Genomic DNA, 9,058 nt, shown 5'->3' with positions numbered 1-9,058 from the left:
TCATCACCAACGATCCTCTCATCGGGAGGGGGTCAATCTCCATCAACATCTTCACCAACACCATCTCCTCTCAAAACCCTAGTTCATCTCTTGTATCCAATCCTGTATCAAAACCACAAATTGGTACCTGTGGGTTGCTAGTAGTGTTGATTACTCCTTGTAGTTGAAGCTATTTGGTTTACTTGGTGGAAGATCATATGTTCAGATCCTTTATGCATATTATTACCCCTCTGATTATGAACATGAATAAGCTTTGTGAGTAATTACGTTTGTTCCTGAGGACATGGGTGAAGTCTTGCTATTAGTAGTCATGTGAATTTGGTATTCGTTCGATATTTTGATGAGATGTATGTTGTCTTTCCTCTAGTGGTGTTATGTGAACATCGACTACATGACACTTCACCATTATTTGGGCCTAGATGAAGGCATGGGGAAGTAATAAGTAGATGATGGGTTGCTAGAGGGACAGAAGCTTAAACCCTAGTTTATGCGTTGCTTCGTCGGGGGTGGATATGGACCCATATGTTTAATGCTGTGGTTAGGTTTACCTTAATACTCCTTTTTGTAGTTGCGGATGCTTGCAATAGGGGTTAATCATAAGTGGGATGCTTGTCCATGTTAGGGCAGTACCCAAGTGCCGGTCCACCCACATATCAAATTATCAAAGTACCGAACGTGAATCTTATGAACGTGATGAAAACTAGCTTGACGATAATTCCCAATGTGTCCTCGGGAGCTCCTTCTTCATTATTAGAATTTGTCCAGGCTTATCCTTTGCTACATAAAGTATTGGGCCACCTTGCTGCACTTTATTTCCTTTATTTACTTTTTGCTCGTTACTATTTATCTTATCAAAAAACTATCTATCACCTACTATTTCAGTGCTTGCAGAGAAAACCTTACTGAAAACCGCTTGTCATTTCCTTCTGCTCCTCGTTGGGTTCGACACTCTTACTTATCGAAAGGACTACGATAGATACCCTATACTTGTGGGTCATCTATGATACTTATGATGAAACTACTTCTGTGCATGATACCACTTTTCCATTAGGTGAATTTCTTGATGAACAACTTGCTAGGGTTAGAGAAAATGAAATTATTGAAGATGCTATTATTGATGATACTGATGATGAAAGATCTCCCCCTGATTATGAATTACTTGTTGTTCCTGAGGGTTATGTTATGGATGAGGAAGCTGCTAGAGCTATCTTTGCTTGCAAATATAGATATGATCTTAAGAAGTTATTAGCTAAATGGAAGCAGCAATCTCTTAATGCTAGAATGAAACCTGACCCCGCTTTCGCTACTTCACCTATCTGTGTTACTGATAAGGATTATGAATTCGCTGTTGATCCTGAAATAATTACTTTAGTTGAATCTGATCCTTTTTATGGCCTTGAATCTGAAACTGTTGTGGCACATCTTACCAAGTTGAATGATATAGCCACCCTGTTTACTAATGATGAGAAGTCTCACTATTATTATATCCTTAAGATATTTCTGTTCTCATTAAAGGGTGATGCTAAGACTTGGTTTAATTCTCTTGATCCTGGTTGTGTGCGTAGTCCCCAGGATATGATTTATTACTTCTCTGCTAAATATTTCCCTGCTCATAAGAAACAAGCTGCCTTGCGAGAAATATATAATTTTGTGCAAATCAAAGAAGAGAGTCTTCCACAAGCTTGGGGGAGGCTTCTGCGATTACTTAATGCTTTGCCTGATCATCCTCTTAAGAAAAATGAAATACTTGATATCTTTTATAATGGACTAACTGATGCTTCCAAGGACTACTTGGATAGTTGTGCTGGTTGTGTTTTCAGGGAAAGAATAGTTGACGAAGCTGAATTACTATTGAATAATATGTTGACTAATGAAAATAATTGGACTCTTCCTGAGCCAATTCCTGAGGCAATTCCTGAACCAATTGAGCCAACTCCTGAGCCTATTCCTAAACCCACTCCGAAGAAGAGGGGTGTTCTATTTCTCAGTCCTGAAGATATGCAAGAGGCAAGGAAATCAATGAAAGAAAAAGGTATTAAAGCTGAAGATGTTAAGAATTTACCTCATATTGAAGAAATACATGGTCTTAATAAACCGCCTGTTGAAGAACCACATTGTCTTGATAACCCGACACAGGTAGTAAATATAAATTCTCTCTATAGATATGATAAAGTTGAAATCCCCTCTACTAAATTTCATAGCCCATGCTTAGATGAATTTGATGACTTTATGGCTAGACAAGAAAGTTTTAGTGCTTATGTTGGTAGAGAATTAGAGAATAATGCTTTCGAGATAGGACGCTTGAGTGATTATATGGCTAGAGTTAAAGGTGAAATTAAACTCATTAGCAAATATGCTTCTATGGTTGCCACTCAAGCTGAGCAAGTACTTAAAGCTCAAAATGACTTGCTCAATGAATTAAATAATAAACCTAATTTTGCTATTAGAGTGGCTACTAGAACTGGTAGAATGACTCAGGAACCTTTGTATCCCGAAGGCCACCCTAAGAGAATCGAGCAGGATTCTCAGAGAAATAATTTAGAGGCACCTAGTTCTTCTAAGAAGAAGAAAAAGAAAAATGATAGGACTTTGCATGCTTCTAGTGAACCTGTTCTAGACACACCTGAGAATCCCAATGATATTTCTATTTCTGATCCTGAAACACAATCAGGTGATGAACATGAACCAAGTCATAATGTTAAAGATAATGTTCATGTTGATGCTCAACCTAGCAAAAATAATGATGTAGAGATTGAACCTGCTGTTGATCTTGATAACCCACAATCAAAGAATCAACGTTATGATAAGAGAGATTTTGTTGCTAGGAAGCACGGTAGAGAAAGAGAACCATGGGTTCAGAAACCCATGACCTTTCCTCCTAAACCATCCAAGACAAAGGATGATGAGGATTTTGAGCGCTTTGCTGAAATGATTAGACCTATCTTCTTATGTATGCGCTTAACTGATATGCTTAAAGTTAATCCTTATGCTAAGTATATGAAGGATATCATTACAAATAAAAGGAAGATATCGGAAGCTGAAATTTCCACCATGCTTGCTAATTATACTTTTAAGGGTGGAATACCAAAGAAACTTGGAGATCCAGGGGTACCAACTATACCATGCTCCATTAAAAGAAATTATGTTAAAACTGCTTTATGTGATCTTGGAGCCGGTGTTAGTGTTATGCCTCTTTTTTATTTCGTAGACTTGAATCGAATAAGTTGACACCTACTGAAATATCTTTGCAAATGACCGACAAATCAACTGCTATACCTGTCGGTATTTGTGAGGATGTGCCTGTTGTGGTTGCAAATGTCACTATCTTAACGGTCTTTGTTATTCTTGATATTCCCGAGGACGATAGTATGTCGATTATCCTTCGTAGACCCTTTTTGAATACTGCAGGGGCTGTTATTGATTGCAACAAAGGCAATGTCACTTTTCATGTTAATGGTAATGAGCATACAGTACACTTTCCAAGGAAACAATCTCAAGTTCATAGCATCAATTCTATTAGAAAAGTAACAACTATTATTATTGGAGGTTCTGAATTTCCTCTTCCTACTATCAAGAAAAAGTATGATATTCTTATTGTTGGGGATGTTCATACCCCGTTCAGGTAACTTAGTGTTATTCGAAATTTCTCTGGTTCTGTGTTATTTGGAATGAGTTTATTAACAAGACTTGATCAACCTTGTTAGTGGATTCATTTTGATGATCACGAGATGGATGAACCTAGAAGGCACAACCTTCTGTAACCTCTTTTTACTTTTTGTTATTTAGAATAAATAAAGAAAAAATTGTATTATCTGACTGTTTTCTGAGTTATCCGTGCAATAAAAAAAATCCCGAAAATAAAAGTGCTCCAAATGCCTTGCAAATTAAGGATGATTTTTATGGATTATTTGAGGATTTTAGGCACTGAAAACACCGCAGGGGGCAAGCACCTGGCCACGAGGGTGGAGGGCACGCCCCCTGTCTTGTGGGCCCAGGGTGGCCCCTCCACTTATTCCTGCACCCACACACTCCATCTTCTTCCCAAAAAAATCCTCATCCAGCTCAAGCACGAGTTCTAGCTCATTTTGCTGCGATTTTCGATCTCCTTGCTCAAAGCTCCATTCATAAAACTGCTTTGGGAGATTGTTGCTTGGTATGTGACTCCTCCATTGGTCCAATTAGTTTTTGTTCTAGTGCTTTATTCATTGCAAACTTTTGTTCCATAGGTGCCTGTTCTTGAGCTTACATGTCAAATTTTTGAGGTCCCAAGCAATTCTAATGCATGATATAGGCTCTAGGCACTTGTAGGAGTAGTTGCTATCAATCTTGTTTAGTTATATTCACTTTTATTTTGAAGTTACTAAAATTTCAGAAATTTTTCTGAAAAAGAAATATGTCTAGGAGAATGTATCAAGGTGGTTCCTCAATAAAGAAAGGACCCAGGCTTGCTATGCGTGAGCAAGATGATGAACTACCAAGAGACGCAGAAGTGCAATCTTGTGAGTGGCCATTAGACGATTTTATGGTCAATGCAGGCTTTAAGGATGAATTTGACGCATATGTGCGTAATGCCGATCTTGATGACTTCCTACAAGATAAGTGTCCCCAGTACTATCAATTGACTGATTCATTTGTGAGAAGGTTTAAATATAAATGTTCACGTAATTCTCAGAGTATCCTGTTTGATATTTATGATAAATCTTATACCATGGACTTAGAGGATTTTACAACTGCTTGCAAACTTCCGCAGCGGGGAAATGTTAATGATCCCCACAAATCCAAATTTAGAGACTTTCTTGCTAGTATTAGTGTGGGAGAATCTAGGGATATAGCACAAGCTGCCATAGGGAGCATTCACTTTCCTGCTATACATTATTTTGCTCTCTTCATTGGTAGATGCATTAACGGTAAAGATGAAGCATGTCACATGTGTGTCCTGGATCTTTGTGTCCTAAAGAGTTCGTGTTAGGTTATAAAGATTATAACTTGGGGGAAATAGTTGCGCATAGGTTGCATAATAATGGTAGGGCTGGAGATTTATTTGGAGAATTTATGCGACCCGCGTTGCTAATTATCTTGGTATAGACCCACGAGAGGGAGATATGGTGTTGCCTCCTGCTTATTTATATTATGACGCTATGGTCAAACATCATTTTCTTAGGAGGAATGAACAATTCCTCTAGTTTCGGCTAATCTTTAACAGGCATAGCTCTGTCGATGTTACTCTTCCTGCTTGTTTCCTTTTTGATTACCAGGCAAAAGGAAGATATGTTGTTACCAGAGAGGAGGCAGCTGAACATGAGGGGAGAGCGGAGGCGGCTCACCAACATGCCGCAGCTCAGGAGGCATTTGCTACTACATCTCAGTACGACCCCAGTTACAACTACGGATATCAGCCAGGCTACCCTTGGCCATAAACCAACTTAGGCCAAAAGCCTAAGCTTGGGGGAGTACGTATTTCTCACCGACTTTACATTCATGTTCACACACTATTCTAGACATCGGTGCTCATACTCTTTCATTGTATTATCCATGCTAGTTTAATTTCTTTTTCTAGCTTTCTTCTCGTGTGTTTGATAAACCTTAAAAAAATTAGTTAGTTTAATTTCCATGCTTGTAGTAGAATTAAAATGAAAACCCAAAAAGATTTCTCATTCTTCTTCTTGTTTGTTGGGAGCTTTCCCGTGTAAATAGTTTTCTTTTCTTTTCTCTCCTTTGGGGGTCGAGAGTAGAAGACCATATTGAAAATGCTTAGTGGCTGTCATATGCATGATTTTTTATTTACCTGGAGCCCATATTACTCTGTCTTCTCTCTTGAGTTGAATGCTTGCAGATTCCAACTTAGTCCAATGCACGTGCACTATTATTATTATATACATCGTTCGGTCGTGCAAGTGAAAGGCAATGATGACGATATATGATGGACTGATTGAGATGAGAAAAGCTGGTATGAACTCGACCTCTCTTGTTTTTGTAAATACGATGAGTTCATCGTTCCTGATTCATCTTATTATGAAGTAAACATATTTGCAATGACATTTAGAGATTATAGTTGCTTGTGCCATGCTTGATTAGCTATGAGTTATAATGGTTTACCTTGCGTGCCAACATGCTATTAAAATGATTATGATGTGGTATGATGGGATGGTATCCTCCTTTGAATGAATTGAGTGACTCGACTTGGCACATGTTCACGCGTGTAGTTGAAACAAATCGACATAGACTTCACGATATTTATGTTCATGGTAGCTTATATCCTACTCATGCTTGTACTCGGTGTGAATTAATTTTAATGCATGTTCATGACTGTTGTCGCTCTCTCAGTTGGTCGCTTCCCAGTCTTTTGCTAGCCTTCACCTGTACTAAGCGGGAATACTGCTTGTGCATCCAAACTCCTTAAACTCCAAAGTTATTCCATGTGAGTCCACCATACCTTCCTATATGCGGTATTTACCTGCCGTTCCAAGTAAATTTGTATGTGCCAAACTCCAAACCTTCAAATGAAATTCTGTTTTGTATGCTCGAGAAACTCATGTTTCAACTAGGGCTGCCTATATCGTCCATGCTAGGTGGGTTATTCTCAAGAGGAGTGGACTCCGCTCCTCATTCACGAGAAAGGGCCGGTAACCGGGATCCCAGTCCCATGATCCAAAAAGATCAAAGCAAATCAATATAATTAAACAAAACTCCCCCAGGGCTGTTGTTAGTTGGAGGCACTCGTTGTTTCGAGGAAGCCATGGATTGATGCTTGTTGGTGGTGGAGGAGTATAAACTTTTACCATTCTGTTTGGGAACTGCCTATAATGCATGTAGTATGGAAGATACATCCATCTCATAGTTGTTGCGTTGACAGTGAAAGTATGCCGCTCAAAATGTTATTCCTCTCAATTTTAAAATCGAGCTTTGGCACCTCTACAAATCCATGCTTCCCTCTATGAAGGGCCTATCTATTTACTTCTATGTTGAGTCATCACCTTCTTATTGAAAAGCACCCGTTGGAGAGCACACTGTCATTTGCATTCATTACTATTGGTTTATATTGGGTATGACTTGACTGTATCTCTTTTATCATGAATTACAATGTCTAGTCAGTCCTTGATCTTTCAAGGTGCTCTGCATTTATGTTTTGCAGTCTCAGAAAGAGCTAGCAAGATACCATCTTGTTATATCATATTATGATTGTTTTGAGAAACTGTTGTCATCCGAGTTTTATTATTATTGCTCGCTAGCTGATTTATGCCATTGATATGAGTAATTGTGAGACCTGAGTGTTATTGTGAGTATGGTTAGTTCATAATACTTGCTAAAACTTGAATGCTGGCTTTACATGTTTACAACAATAAGAGCAAACAGAGTTTCTAAATTTTTTTCTTTACCACTTTCAGTTTAGCAACTAAATTGCTTGAGGACAAGCAAAGGTTTAAGCTTGGGGGAGTTGATAGGCCTTATCACAGGCAAATTCCGTTCCAATGGCAAGGGCTGAGCCAAGCTTGACGAGTGGTTCCCATCCCCCACCATAGATCAGCTTGAGAAGCTCAGTTTTAATGATGGGCATATGCGCTTGCTGCCAACGTCCGCGCTCCGCTTCGCGCCCACGCTGCGCCTCGTCAAGTTCATGAACTGCCATTTTCCTCCCCTTAATGATGCGCCTGCTCTTTTTCTACCACGACTGAAGCACCTCGAGCTCGTCGCCATCTGCATCCCAAAGGATGACATGGAGTGCCTACTCCACAGCTGTACTGCACTCAAGTTCCTTCGTCTTCAGGAGATGAATTGGTCAAGTACCTTCCACATCACCTCCAGGACTCTCCGGACTATTTATGTGTGTTGCTGCAACGAGAGATCACAAAAGGTGGACCAGAATATGGTCACTGAGGACACACCTTCACTGGAGAGATTACTTGTAGTTGATCAATGAGGTCCAACAAGAATCAATGTCATTTCTGCGCCGAAATTGACAGTGGTGGGCTACTCGTTTGTCAAATACTACTACTTTCAGGTACAATAGTCGCCTTATACCTCTCTTTCTTGATATCAAAATTATTTCTAGTTTTGAAGATGTATGTTCGTCTATAATCCAAGAAAGCTTCACCCAGATTCTGGGCACAGTGAAGGTCTTGGCACTAGAATCTGTCGGCCCCAACCTGGACCAAGTTGTCAGTTGTCTAAGATGATTTCCGTGCCTGAAGAAGCTGTATATCGAGGTGATGTTCCTTTCCTGTTAAATGTTAACCATAAGGGAGTTCAATTTTGTTGCACCTTTTCCCAAGTTTACAATGACAATGTACTACAATTTCTAAAGGAATTTTGGAGGATTTCAGGACATACACCCCCACCACTTATTGGTTGCTTGATTCATATGGTTACAATCCATAAGCATTTCTCCTTTGGATTCATTTATACTAGTTTTCTTAGGGATTTTTTCATCCAATCCAACCTCTTGTGAAGAAAGCTACACGTTTCTAGATTGTAATCAAATGCCCATGTTAATCATGTCAGATCAAAGATGGCACGTTGGTTCATTTTAAAAATCCTGCAAACCAAATAGGCATGTAGTAGTGTTCAAAACTGCATGTAGGCACTAACATGTTCTCTTCTTTTGCAGATAATAATAGGCCCGGAGGTGGATAATGTTTATAATGATAATCACATCTAATGAGTGGATCTGCATCTCTCAAATATTACTTTGAACTCCTACCGAGGGACCTTACCGGAGATTACACTCGCCACGTTCTTTCTTGCCAGAGCAAGGGTGCTGAGGGTACTAAGGTTGAACATGCATTTAATTAGGAAAGATGAATGGTATGTTGATCAGAGCCGGCAGGTACTGCAGAATGGAAGAGGCCCTCAAAAAAATAAACTTCGTATTGGAAGAGCATATGGCAAAGCTATTGGAAGTCATTGTGTCAAACCCAAACATGACTTGTTAGCAGCTAATCCCTTTGTAGAAATGACGAGGTTTGCAATGTTTGAATTTGAACCTTGCAATATTTATGGTATTTGTTATGTAACGTAATTGGATGTTTAATTTGGTATTGCAAGCATGTCATGTTCCAAG

The sequence above is a fragment of the Triticum dicoccoides genome, chromosome 7B (assembly GCF_002162155.2).
Source record: "Triticum dicoccoides isolate Atlit2015 ecotype Zavitan chromosome 7B, WEW_v2.0, whole genome shotgun sequence".
Lineage (NCBI taxonomy): Eukaryota > Viridiplantae > Streptophyta > Magnoliopsida > Poales > Poaceae > Triticum > Triticum dicoccoides.
This window is presented reverse-complemented; position numbering follows the sequence as displayed.